The following is a 15007-nucleotide window of genomic DNA, read 5'->3' on the forward strand; positions in this document are numbered from 1 at the left end:
GTAGAGATGAGACCTTTGGGAGGTAATTAGGGTTAGACAGGTCATGTGAGTGGGACCTTCATGATAGGATTAGTTGCTATATAAACTGTGGATGAAATGTCTCTGTTTCTTTTTCTCTCTTCCCCCCAACACACACTGAGAAAAGGCCATGTGAGGACATAGTTAGAAGGCAGCTGTATGCAGGCTAGGAAAAGAGCCATCACCAAGAACCAAATTGGCTAGCATCTTAATCTTGGCCTTCCAAGAACTGTGAAAAATGTTTCTCACAGAACTCCAGAACTGTGAGAAATACATTCCTACTATTTAAGCTACCCAGGCGGTGGTATTTTGTTACAGTAGTGTGAACTAAGAAACCCCTTTTTGCTTCTTTCCCTCAAGGTCTCTCCCTGGCAGGAGAAAATGAGCAAATGTATTGCAGGCCAGGTTATTTCACAACTTTCACCTACCCTTTTTAAAAACGACAACAACAACAACAGCAACAAACATCTTTTTTTAAGTAAAAGGCGGAGATACATCTGTTATACTTTTCTTTCCATGCAACCCCTCAAAGGCACTCTTTTATTTTCTAAGGTAAAACTTACACATGGTTCCAAAATCAAAAGAACATAAAAAGTCTAACCTCTACCTTTGATACCATCTGCCCACTTACACCATGACCCCAACCAATTTTATTAATTTTTGGAGACAACACCTTGCTTCACCTTGCAATTTTCACCTAAAAATATCATGGAGACCTTTTTATACCAATTAAGGAGAATTTCCTCATTCTTTTACACAGCAGCTTAATCTTCCATGATATGGATATTTTGTATTTGTACTGTAATGATCCAAGGTATAAAAGATGTTTTATAATATGAGCTGTTGAAACTGACAACTATAACACATTTCTATGGCATGTTCCTACGTCATTCTGTATTCAGTGTTGTCTGTGTTCTGAGGCTTTTATTTTTATTAGTTTTAAAATTGTGGCAATTAGCCAACATGAGATCTGTCCTCTTAATACATTTTTAAGTGTATAATACAGTATGGTTAATTATAGGCACATTATTGTACAATAGATCTCTAGAATTTATTCATCTTACACAACTGAGATTTTATAATAGCCTCCTCTCTGTTTTACATAAGAGTATCAACATGGAAGTAAACAATAAAAAGTTTTCTATATCCATAAAATTCCCAAAGTCCTGACTCCCCTCTCTGAAAGGAAACCCATAACTCAGCATTTGGCATTCCCATGAAAATAATGCCAAGAAGACACTCTCCTATTTTAACCCAATAAGAGAAGTAAACTGGTCCGTGTTTTAATACTCAAATAGATATTGACTTGATTGCATGAGAGGTAAGGAACTCATTTTTAAATTTGCCTCTTTTTAGCATTAACAACATATAAATTCCTTTTAGCTTTGAATAATTGAAAATGTGGGGACCTGGCTATTTGAATAGAGCAAAATGATGAATAGTGCAGGCTTCAGATTCAGAAAGATACTGTGTAGGTTCCATACTTAACTCAATTGTGACAAAATAGATTTGTCACCTTAGGTAAATTTGCATAAGCCTCAATCTCCCTGTAATTTGAGGACATAAAATTTAGGTAAGCAGGTTGTGAACAGGATCAACTGATATAATGTACATAAATCACATTACATAGTCATTAAGTCATTACTCAATACATGGTAGCTTTCATCATCATCATCATCATCATATACATCTATTTTATTGTGTACTAGATTCTGTATAGATTCTGGGGAACAACAATGTATATGACAAGATCCCTGCTCTCGAGCTCACAGTACAGTAGCAAAGGCATATACCAGTAAAGAAAGAATAGTTTTTATCTATGAAAAGACAATACACCAATAGACTGAATGCTATGCTCTAGAGAAGTAAAAGGTGTTCTGAAAATGGCAGTTTGTAGAGAAATGATCTTAAGGAGGGAAAAGGATCAAGATGTTTCCACTGGAAGAGATATCATATATTTCAAATTCAATTATCAGAGAACATAAAGACATAGAAAACACTGGAACAATGCTGTAGTTATTTTAATTTGGTGGTGAAATCAGATTCTTGGATCTGACAGTATCTTTGAGTCTCAGTAGTTTCTTTTCAATTCCATAGATAGATCTAAGGGTAGCGGGAATGGGGTACATCCTCTGATCCTGAGGTTTGCTCTCCTTGTTTGTTAAATAATTTCCCCCATAACAGCAAAATGTAAAAGGCGAGGGGGGAAAAGGTGATCCTTATCCTCTTCCATGTTTTGAACAGGATCCATAAATCTACAGGTTTTTATTATTATTTTTTGAAGGTGCTTAAATGTCAAGAATATTATGCTATGGATTACCACTACTGCATACACATCGCATACATCAAAAACTCAAAGCAAGTAAAAAGACTTCGCCATGGCTGGTACAAGACTTTCCACAACATTTCCTACCACTGTAAGGCACCCTTCAGGTATTAGAGTTAATGAATATGTAAATAACCTATGTTTACTTTAAACAGAAACTTCAGTTGCAGACAGTGGCCTGCATACCAACAGCAACCAAGAAAGGAATTTCAAGTCACAACCTTTTTGGAGAGGAGTCGCTCTAAATTCTGAATTTTCTTGAACCAAGTGAGTCTCTTCATTACAGCTCTGCAATTCATGCCTAATAGTCTGCAGAATATTTTATTGGTAATTGATAGGCTTATATAATCAGAAATCATAAGTTAAAGATGGCCTTTTGTTGGAAATCGTTTATTATAATTCTTATTCCCACTTCGTTATCAGGAACAGTCATTTATTAATTAGGAATAAGAATTAGAACTCGAAGAGGCATCAAATATTGCGGCACGCAGACAATGTATAGATTCATACCAGGTTCCAAAATAGTGCCGAACAGCCTAGCCTCCTCCTTGAAAGGCTGCAAAAGAGTCATTGTCGAAGATACATTTTAGGACATCAAACCTAAAAACTCAATCCTGGCAAACTAATACACACGCAAACAAAATGCCTCTTTTTATTCCTTAGCACCTCACCACCGATTTCATTATTCACTTCTCCTTCATGCAAGCTGCGCGGGTTAGCTTCAAGCTCTTCCCTTAATTGCACCAGAAGTTAAGTCTGGGCGTTGGACATACACACTCTAAATCCTTACGCGTGGGTCTGTCTGTGAACAGCCTGGAGCAGCGGAGCAAGTTAGTGGGAGGGTATCGCCAACTGTCTGCTCGCTCCAAGTGGCAGCCTTCATGGATCCATCACCCCTAAACCCACAGCCCCTGTCACTGCCTCTGCACTGAGTCGGCTCAAACAGAATCCAAAGCAGGTTCATCCCTGAAATTCAGACCTGCGCCTGAAGTTACCGGTCCGGAGCCCCTGGGAGCCGCAACGCTCACTGTGGAATGCTCTGGATCGATTTCAGAGCTGTGAGTAGCGCTGCTAGAGGTCATCCTACAAGTTTCATCTTTTGTATTAAATCTTCACTTCTGCGCTCTGCGACTCCACGTTTGGCGCTCACTAACTCTGTTCCCGGCAAAGTCAACCGCCTTCCAACTTGAAGAGGGACAGTCAAGAACTCCCTTGATTTTGAGGAGATTCTCGATGGAGACGGCGGCGGTGGGTGGCGGAGCGGTGCATCCAACGCCAGAGCAAAGGAACCTGGTGCCATCTCCAAGCTGGGCAACTTTGCGTTTTCCGCTAGCAGGTCCGAAGCCATAGATATTCGCGAAGCCCCAGAGGGCAGAAATCCTCAGCAATCCTCTGTCTCACAGTCGAAAAGGCGGAGTAGCGCTCTGTTGCAATGGAAACTGCGCGGAGCACAAATGCAAGCTTTGGTTAAAAAAAGCACAAAAAACAAAAAAACAACGGGCAAAAGTTTACTCTCTCTAAGCAATTAATTCCTGCAGCCCATTCCGAGTAAAACAAACTCCTCTTGGGAAGCTCCTTTCGTGGGAGTTGTGGATGACCCGGGGGCGCTTCTGAGAGCGAAGTCTCTCCTGCCTGGGACGCCCCAGCTGTGTAGCACCCAGTGATCCCTCCCGACCGTCGAGGGAAGAAAAAGAAGTTGGGACAGGAGCTAGCCAGAGACCCGGACAGCTACTCCTGGTGCAAAACCTTGGAAATGGCTGCTAAAGGGGTTGGGTCTCCAGACTCCTAATCCCTCCCCTTTCTCCAGCTGAGCCGTTCACCTGCTACCGTCCAGTTTACAATATAAGCGTAGCACCTAAATTAACCCAGTTCCAAAAGCTAGGCACTACAATTCCCCAAGAAATTCATTTTCAAAACATCTAAGCGAGTTTCGGGAGCTCCTTGGGGGAAATGTTACGAAGGGAGTAGGGAGGTAAAGACGGGATGCGAGGGGATTATGTTCACGAAGCGATGTGTAGGCTCCTCTATTCGAAGGACCTCGGGGAGCCCCTCAGCTCCCAAGAGAGCTGCTGCAGCCGCTTCAATTCTCCACTACAGAAGGGGCGGAGGTGGCCCCTGGAGGGTGGCGATGGGAACAGGGCTCATCTTTAGTCTGGTGGCCTCTCGCTGGGTGTCGAGGGGGTGTAACTGGCTTCAGGAAAAGAGCTAGGGAGTCGAAATGCCAGACAGGACAGAGAACGGAGAGGTAGCCCAACGGACTTAAGGGCTTGCGGCGAGGAACTGCCTGCCGGCAATCCGCTAACTAGTGAGGATTGATTGACTCTTTCTGTCATCAGCATCCTTGGAACCCCTACCCCTCCTCAGGTCTCCCGACTTTTCGCTCGCCAGTGGCCGGGGGCCGCGGGCGCAGGGCTGGGCGTGCGTGTGTAGCTGCGCGCGCGCGGGGGTGCGCGCCTGTGTGTGTGCGCAGCCCGAGCTCTGAGCCGGGCCGCCAAGCCCCAGCCGGCTACCCTGCGTCCCGCCTTGCAGCCGCCTCCTCAAAGCCTCCTCACCTGGCGCCGCCGCCCGCCGCCCGCCGCCCGCCGCCCGCCCAGCCCCGCACCGGCGCTGCCTCCCCTCAAAGTTTCCCCAGCGTAGACACCTTCGCGCTGCAGCAGCCCAGGGAGACGGCGTTCCGAAGCTGTGCCTTGGAGTGGCTCTTCTTACCTTTCCGCCTCATCCCCACCTAATTCGGGCAGAGAGTAGAAAATTTTCCAAATTAAGGGGAGAAAGGGGGGAGGGGCATTATCGAGAGAAAGCAAGAGGAGCGGCCGCAACTGAGAATATCCTGCCTGATGCCAGGGAATTGACTGACGTGTCTGTGGGGTTACGGAAGAAAACTGAATAGGCAGCCAAGTTGGCCGAGGAGGGACTGGGAGGCTTCCGGGTGCCGGGAAGGTGGTCCCGGTCTCCATTTCCACTGGTACGAAGGCTTCGAGGCGCCTTTATGGTGAGGGCTTTTGAACCGCCATCCCCTCCTGATCCCTTAGAAAGGAGGAGCCTTCAGCGCTGAGGAGGGGGAAGTCCAGGAAAAGCCCCTGGACTTGTGTGCGTCGCATCCTTGGCTTGGGATTTTAAGGACACGAAGGAGAATTAACAGCGCCTCAAGGTAAGAGGCAGCAAAGCTGCTGCTTAAATTGCCAGAGACAATAACTTAAAATAGATGTTGGGGATGGGGTGGGGGTTAAGTCAAGTTAGGAGGATCTCTCCGGGCGTCGCCACGCGATCGCACGACCCGCGCTGGCAAGTCAGGGAGTAGCCGGTGCTGCGCTGCCCAGTTGCGAGGCAGGAAGCCAGAGGAGTGTCCTGTCCTTACACTTTCTGAAACCTATTGGAAATCGATTTCGGACTGGGTTCTCTGTCGAGGTTGATATGCAGCGTGGATTTGGGTTTTGGGTTTTCGTTTTTTTACCAGAGAGGTTTTTTAAAAAAATTTTTATTAGCACAGCAGACCCACCCCCAATTGCCATAGAGAGCTGTGGGCACCGGTGAACGCAGCTAGGACGCGGTGGCAGGTAAGCCTGGCGCAGGTGGGCAGGTGGGGGCGGCGGCGGCACCCGGCCGGCGGACTCGGGGGCGCGCGAAGCCCACGCTGCCGCTTGGCCGGCTCCCTGCCACCGGCGTCGGAACCTGGGCGCCGCAGGTCGCCTGCTGTTCCCTTCGCCTCCGCTAGAGGCTCCCAGCGGGCGCCGCGGAGCGGGTGGGTGTGGGGGCGCCAGGAGGCGGCGGGGTGAGCGCGGAGAGCCAGCGTGCTTGCGGGGTGGCGGAGCCCGCGCGGCAGGGGCGGGGGACGTGAGCGGCAGTCCCGGTGCGCTTCCGAGCTCCGCACCGCGCCGCGGGGACGCAGGTCCGAACCCGGCTGAGCTCTGGAAAGCTGTGCCTTGAACTGGAGCCACTTCGGGGGTGAGATCCTGGCCCGCACCCTGAGGGCAGCCCCGGGAGGTAATGCCCTCTTTCTCCTCCTCTCTCCTTTCGCCTCTTGGTTCTCTGTAAATTCTCAGTCAGATACTCAGGGTGGGAGGGAGTGAAGGGTGAGAGAGAGTCTATAGGGTCTGTATCTAAAAAAGGTGCCTTTCAGTGTTGCTCCGTGGTGCTCTGTTGTATGTGTATTCGAACTAATGCCCAATTTCCCCCGCCTCCCTTGAATATTTGGCTGCTTTAAGGGAAGTTTTTTGCGGAGAACGCTGGGTGGTTGGTCTGGGCCAGGCTGCTCCGAGGTGAGCTAGGGGACCTGCTGTGCCCCCTTTGAGCCGCAGTAGACTGGAGTGCAAGACTCCAGGGATGGGGTGTGGTGGAGAAAACGAGTACCACACCCTCTTCTTTTCCTCTTCACCTGCTGGTGAAGTCTCCCCATTCAGCATTTTGCTGATTTCCTTTTCCGAGGCATTGGCTCAGAGAACTGAGGAAAGCTGCTGAAATACTTGGAGGGAGGGAGAGAGAGAGAGAGAGAGAAGAGAAGAGAAGGATGAGAAGGAAGTCATGGTCTGAGCATCAGAAGAGGAAGGAGGGCGAAGTTAAGCTTGTGTGTTTGAGGTGGGGGGGTGAGTGCTGGGAAATGGCCTTGGAGTTCAGTTTATTTGATGAAGTCAGATTCACTTCACATTTCACACTTTGACATAATCCAGTTTGCTGAAGCCACCTAACAGATATTATCTGTGCTGTGTACTGCCTTGGGCTCAGTGGGCACTGAATATGTTTGATGAGTGTGTCTAAGCAATAAATAAATAAATAAATGAAAGAGTGCTTATTGTGTTTGCTTGGTGTGATTACCCCCGTGTCTGTCAGCCAGTAATGTATGTATTTTTCAGCGTGCTGTGCTGTGTTTGTGCATACCATATGTGGTCATTTTACACTAAGTAATGCAATTTCAGGGTCTTGGAAAGGTGGCTCTTAACAAAGACGAATATTTAGAATAATACTAAAGGAAGACCAAAAATTACCATGGGGTGTGGAATATTCCAGGAATACTGAATAGAAGCTGAGATCCATCATTGGTGAAAATATTGGGCCACATACTGAAAGGGCAAAAAATATTTTTCAGAAATTAGAAGCAGTGGTTAACATTTTAAAAGAAGGAGATGTTCTTTAGGGTTCTGTCACCATCACCCAGTAGCATGCGTTACTCCCAATACAGTTGGAGTGTGAGGAAGAAAAAAAAATGTACTTCCTGTTCAAAACCAGTAAAATGTTTTGAGATCTGCCAGGTATTTCACCTTAAGAATTTAAATGGAATGGATTGCCTATTGATGGCAGAAGTGGTTTAGTTATGTAAGGCATCTATTATTTTTGATGAAGGTACATATATAAGTTAATATTTTTATATAATTTTACTGTAGTGGGAATGGAAGCAGGACAATTTATTGATGTTTTTCATTCCTGAATAACACATAGCATTATCTCAGGGAAGATTTATATAAAGTTTGTCATTCATGTATTATAGTGGATGGTGCTCTGTGTGGAAGGCAAGAATATATATCTTGATGAAGTCCCAAAAAGGATGGTTTATGTTCTTAAAATACAGTATTTTAGAAATTTTTATGATGTGAAAAAGTGATACTCATCTGAATATAGGTACAACTTATATATACACTAATCATTTATTTGTTGAATTAAATTAACCAAGACATACATATTTAGGGCTCAAATGTATTTCTGAAAGACACCTCTAAAACCAAATGAAGATCTGCTGTTAAGACTCTGTGTATATGATGTATAAGGGAAGTTTTGTTTCTTGACATTTAATCTAATTAAACTGGTGAGGCTGGTTTGTAATCTCGAGTCAGTTTTAGGACTCCATCTCTAAAGATGCTTTCCTCTCTAATAAATGTGATTTTAAAAGAGACCAAACATTAAAATGTTCCACAGCTGTCATGGACCAGAAAACCATTTGAGTCCTCTGCAACTTCATGTCAAGAATAAGAAGTGATAGGAAGTTGTCACAAATTAATTGGCTTGATACTGCAATTAAAAACTGATTATGATCTGGCTCTGGTAGTCATTATGGTTGATTTTGTTTGGTCTCTAGATATTCTGTGAAAGGACTCTAGGTGGAAATGTTTTCCTGTAGTACAAGGAGAGGAGGTCACTATATGCAAAGAGGTTTATCAGTTACTGATTCTCCAATTTGGTTGTGTTGTATCCTTAAGGAAGCATGTTAGATTGAAAAAAAATCCATTTTCTCAATTTATATAAATATTTCTCTTTGTCATAGCCCTCAACCAACCTCTGAGTACTGTATTTATAATTTTGTTGAAATATGTCACCAAGCCTCTTCCCTTTATGGTTTAGGGGCTACTTTGATGTTAATAACTTTAAAAACTATTTAAGCATAAAATACCATATTTCCTGAAAGAAAATAAATTAAATTTAAAAAGGGTTTGGGGTAAGGAAATTAAGGGAGAATATGAGGGAAAGGTTAAATTCCAGGTATCAGGCATACCCATCTAATGGCATATACTTCTGTGATTTTTTTGTTATGCTTCTAAAGAAATCCTTCCTTCCTTCCTTCCTTCCTTTTCTTCTTCCCTCTTTTTCCTTTAACATATTTCCTTCAGAATTAAATCCATGCTAATTTACAGTTACTTTATAATGGTCAGTCCATAATTTACTTTTAAGTGGGTGATAGTCTTAAAATACTAAGATTGTTGCATTTATTTTTTAATTTTAAACAAAAATTGACTAGAAGGTGGGTTTGGGTCTTTAGGGAGTTCGAGTCATCAGTTTATTATCGTCTCTTAAATTGTAAATGCATCTTGTGTCTCGCTGCAACTTCACTGCCTTTCGTTTCTGGAAATTATAAAAGCATGGATAGGTATTCATTTGACATAGATGGACAGCCTAAGAACATGGTGCATTTGTGCTTTGAGTGGCTTATTTTCATATGATTAATACTCTGTGAACAAATTGGCCAATGTAATCAAATATGTAATGTTCATATTCAGCAAGTAGTAGAGTCACATTTGTCAGTGTATATTGGTTCAGAAATAAGTATCATATTTTAGGAAACCTTAGCTTCATCTAAACCTTAATAAAAGTTACTTTTTAAAAAAAGGATTATCACTCAACAGATACAGTTGCTGTATCTATTCTTAAATGTCCTCAAGAGAGAAGATCCTAGTTCTAAAAATCTCCCAAGAGAAACTAATCCAGTGCCACTGGGAGGCAGCATGAATAAATAGAAAAAGCAGTGGATCTGACACCAGAAGACTTGAATTCCACTGTGTTTCTCATGACTAGCAGTGTCTTCTTTGAAAAGCTGTCTTATTTTTTCTAAGGCTCAGTGTTGATTTCTGTACAATGGGAATGTTTAATATCTACCTACTCTGTGTTTAAAAATTGATAACAGCTAGCTTTAAGCATTGGAAAAAGAAAAACAGAACTTTCAGGTGCCAAGTAAATGTAGTGCTTGATAGAAGAATAAATAAAATACATTTAAAGAATGCTTGTAAAACTTCAGTAATGCATCATGGATTTCGATATGCCTTTGATGAGAGGAATATTTTCTCTGAATGAGATATTAACATGTGCCATGAAAGTCAAATTTAAATTAATATTTATATATGGGAGATGATTTTCTCAAAGTTATTATTAATAAGGCACAAATTTTGTGATGTATGGAAATCTTGTAATGCTTATTGTATGGGCCATAAAAGTTCATTTGGGCATTTGTGCTGTTCTTAAAGAGTTTTGATAAAAAAGAAGAGGCAAGGAAAAAGAGTTAAAATATCATTTAATAATAAAGTCTCAGTTGGGTTTCTGATTTTTTTATTTTTTAGCAATTCTACATTTTTATTCTTCTTGTGAGTATACTTAATATGACACAGGTAGGAACTGTCCCTTGCTTTCATTATTGTCAGGTCAGTTACCCAATTTTTATGAACACTAAAAATATTTAGCTTGTGGAATATTTTGTTCAGTGATTTAATCTATGAAATGGAACACAAACCTAATATATTATCTTAGTTTTTTACAGTGGAATTTGCCCAGGACCACTGATAGACCATTTTTCCTATTTTATTTTATTGGCTTTAATGCTAATAATATTAGTTATAAGTTATTTTCATTATGTGAATTAGGAAGAAAATACGTGGTAGATATTAAATGACTCATGGATTTGAATAACATTTTAAAAGCTCCATTGAAATAATTATGTGCTCTTTTTATAAAATGTGAGGTTTGCTAGGATTTGACTAGAATACATTTTGTTAATTTTCTAAATGTATTCACTAGTTAATGTCAAGAATAGCTTGTCTTTACTGGCTCCAAGGGTAAGTTAAATACCATTTCCTTCCCTAGAGTTTTGGTGTCATTGTCAGTAAAAACTATAAGTGTATTTTCTCTAACAAAACGAGTAAGACTAAATGCAAACCTGGGAACCTAGACTAGAAAACAAATTACATTTTTTGTTGTTATAATAGAACATTATATCAAATTGCCTATAAAGGTAGAATTATTGTCTTTACAAATATCATACCTGAAGTTCAGTGTAACAGAAATATATGCAAAAATATAAGATTCCCAGCACATTCAGTTTCTAGGTAGCACCATAGAGTTTGTGAAATGGATTCTAAATTGGACGACATAAGAGGATTTTGTGTCTTCAGACAATCTCATTCTATTATAACGTAACTATGGTTAGCTGCAAGATATCTATCTACTAGCCAGCATGAAGAGAAATAATTAGCATAAAAACTGTATTGCTCCAGGTACACCAGGAGAGTCAACAACAGTACCTTGTGATAAATGTTGATTTTGAAACGGTGAGCTTCATTTTTCAAAAGGAAAGTGCCTTTATTTTCTTAACAATTTTTGACTTGACCTTTATATACATATATACGTGTATGTACAATATCATATGAACACATCTTCTTTATATATACTTTATATATATTCTGTCTATGTATATAGACAGCATATGCATACATAGGGAGGGAGAGTCTCTATGTATATATGTATGTACATATGTATATCTACATATATATATGTACACATACACACACACACACATATAGCCTGATGAAAGCAGTCCTCGTGAGGTGAGGATGTGACTGTCACCTGCTGGTTACGCCTGTGATTATGGATTGCAAATGTTTTTTCTTTATTCAATTTTATTTGCAGGTAATGATAAAAGCCTAGCTTTGGTCTCGATTAGTTAAATTCACATCAATTAATATGCAAATATTTATTGTTGATAAACTAATTTTCTATTTGATATTCAGGATATAATGGTACATGAGAATTTGTTCTTGTTCTTAAGAATTCTGTGTTCTTGTTAAGCAGAGAAGACAAAAATCGGTGATAAGCTAACAAAAATAGAATAGAGCATCACCTCATTCAGGATATTCTTATTAAATATCTATTGTTCCCAAGGCTATACAAAATAACAATACAAAAGTTGTGTCACCAGGCAATTCAGAGTAGGGTGAAGTGTGAGTGGTCTGGAAAAGATTCATGTAGGGGGAGGAAACTGGGCTGAGAGTGAGTATAACACTGTAAAAGTAAACAATAAATATATAAACTAGTAATTAAAGCAATGCAAAATAACACAATAGTAAGATAGTCTTTGCTGATGAGTTGGGACAAAGATGAAAACATCGATAGACTCCTTGTGTTGGCAAGGGAGTGGGGAAATAAACACTCAATACATAATTGGAGTCATTGGTTCAGCTCATCTAACATGCAATTTAAGTAATTATTACTTGGATATATATTAAATTACAAATGCTCATAATAATTGTCTTTATAGTTCCTCTTTTAGAAGTTTATCCTCAGAAATGCTCCCATGAATCTCTAGCAATATATCATGTACACACAAGAAGAAATAGACAACTTGAATGACTCTGTCTTTTAAAGAAATGGTATCTGTAGTTAAAACTTTTCCACACCAAATTAGCAAATGGATAAATAAGGTATATCCATACTATGGAAAATGTTCATCAGTGAAAAGGAATGAAATACTGATACATGCTACAACATGGATATACCTTTAAAACAATATGCTACTTGAAAGAAGCCAGTAACAAAAAACACCATGTGATATAATTATGTGAAATGTACAGAAAAACATATCTATGGAATTTAAAAGTAGAGTGGTTTTCATCTGGCACTGGCAGTGGGGTTGGTGAGTGACTGCGTATGGGCACAAGGAATCTTTTGGGACAATGGAACTATTCTGTAATGGATTGTGCTGATGGTTGCACAAATCTGTAAATTCACTAAAAATCATTTAATTGTTCACATAAAAAGAGTAAATTTCATGTTATTTGAATTATGTGGCAAATCAGTTGTTAAAAACCCAAACACAAAACAAAAAATCTTCCTACAAAGTAAACTGAAGGCACAGATGACCTTACTAATAAAATCTTCCTAATATTTAAGGAAGAAATAATACCAGATCTATATAAACTCTTTCAGGAAACTGTAGAGGAGGGAATATTTTCCAACTATGAGACCAACATAAAAGTTATAAGAAAATAAAACAACAGGCCAATATCCTACAGAACATAGATGTAAACATTATTAATGAAATGTTAGCAAGTATAAATAGCAATGGCAAGTAAAGATAATACATCATGAACAAGTTAGGTTCATCCCAGAAATGCAATGTTGCTTTAACATTAGAAAATAAATTGAATAGTTCACCATATTAACAGAGTAAAAAGAAAAACTGGCCAAGCATGGTGGCTCACACCTATAATCCCAGCACTTTGGGAGGCCGTGGTGGGTGGATACCGAGGTCAAGAGATCGAGACCATCCTGGCAACATGGTGAAACCCTGTCTCTACTAAAAATAACAAAAATTATCTGAGTGTGGTGGTGTGTGCCTGTAGGTCCAGCTACTCGGGAAGCTAAGGCAGGAGAATCGCTTGAACCCAGGAGGCGGAGGTTGCAGTGAGCCAAGAATGCACCACTGCACTCCAGCCTGGCAACAGAAAAAAAGAAAAAGAAAAACCATATGGTGATCTCAGATGCAGAAAAATCATTGGAAAATACAACAATTATTCTTGATAAAAACTGTTAGCAAGTTAGGAATAGAAGGCAACTTCCTCAACTTGATAAGGAACATCTGCAGTAAACCTAGAGCTAATATCATACTTAATGGTGAAACACTAAGTGCTTTTTCTCTAAGCTTGGAAGAAATGTAAGAATGTATGCTATCATCACTTTTACTCAATGTTTATAATGGAAATCATTTAAATAAGGTGAGAAAAAGACTCAGGCAGAGAGATTAGAAAGGAGGTGCAAAAGTGTGTGAACATGATTTTATTAAATAATTGAAAAAACTCCAAATGTCCAATAGGAAAATAGATAAACAAATGTTGGAATATTCATGCAGTATGTTTCTGGTTTAATAAGACGGTAAGTGGAATGTTGTAGTTCTTTAAATACCATCATGAGAAAATCTCCAATATATATTTTTAAGAAGGAAAATATGGTTGTAGAGCAATACTTAGTCTATAGTGAATTGACTGATTAATTCTTCAGGTATTTATTGGGTACCTCTTTTGTGTTAAGCACTGGAGTAGGTAGGCCCTGGGTCATATATTGTCTGTGGGAAGGGGACAGATATAATCCTGCCCTTGAGAGACTTACAGGCTAATGAGAAAGAATTTGCAAGCAACTAAAATAAATGAAATTCATAATGAGAAATTGTGTTATGTGCATATAAGAAATGAAGTTGAATGACAGGGATTTATCCATGAGTTTGAAAGATAGAAAGATTTTCCTAAGAGGTGTCTGGTTCCTAGTGAGCATTCAGTTGAGAACTATTTTTATAATAGATTAATCCAAATCATTCATCTTTCGTATTTTACCTAATTTTGCTTCATATCTGGTAAACTGAAGGAGTACATGCTATACTTCCCTATCACACTAACTTTTCCTGTGTCATTACACTCTTTTCTCACTTTGAATAATTCCCATAATCATCATCTGCATTCTTCTAGCACCTACTGTGAACAAATGCATTATTTTATGCGCATTCACAGTTGCATAAGGCACATCTTATTACATTCATTTAGTCTTGAGTTGAAACCTGTTTCTTAATGTGTAATTTTTATTATTTTTTCCTTTTTCTTTGGTTACAAAAATAAAACATTTGCATCATAAGTGTATTTAATATCATAGCAATATATAATACACAAAGTGAAGGAACTTCCTGGGGCTCCCTTGTACCTAAGGTTTGACAAAATAGGAAGCTATGTTGCACAAGAAATGTCAGAGTGAGTAAGTGTGAAGAGTGAGACTAAGTGCTGTGTGGATAATAGGCAAGAGGATTAAGTGGCCAGGGACCAGAAAACGCTTCAGAAGATAGACGTCCAATGGAATTTTTCAGTTACAACGTTGTAATCTGTGCAGTGGTACTGCTTCCTGTGATCTCAACATCTTCAACAAAGTCACATATATGTTAGTCTTAGTAACATTAGTGTGATTGGATTCCTGGTAGTGGTTGGTGACAGAATTTATTTTTTGTCAGAGTTGGGGTAGCAGTGTGAGAGAGGGAGCTTGTGTAAATAAAATACATGGGTCATAAAGCATGTAAATAAGACATGGGTCATAAGAACATGAGTCATGCTCTCTCGTATGTTTTCTGTAAGTGGCCTTAACCATCTAGTTCATTTACCC

At 40.1% G+C, this 15007-nt stretch overlaps 1 long non-coding RNA gene across 1 annotated transcript in view; it reads left to right on the forward strand.

Moving 5' to 3' along the window:
* Positions 1–4452: 4452 nt before the first annotated feature.
* LOC129524727 (uncharacterized) overlaps positions 4453–15007 on the forward strand; it is a 926434-nt gene continuing 915879 nt past the window's right edge. Inside the window, exon 1 of the long non-coding RNA XR_010130189.1 lies at positions 4453–6325. This is a non-coding gene — a long non-coding RNA (uncharacterized lncRNA). The remainder of the gene's footprint in view (positions 6326–15007) is intronic.

This window comes from Gorilla gorilla, chromosome 13 (assembly GCF_029281585.2).
Source record: "Gorilla gorilla gorilla isolate KB3781 chromosome 13, NHGRI_mGorGor1-v2.1_pri, whole genome shotgun sequence".
Lineage (NCBI taxonomy): Eukaryota > Metazoa > Chordata > Mammalia > Primates > Hominidae > Gorilla > Gorilla gorilla.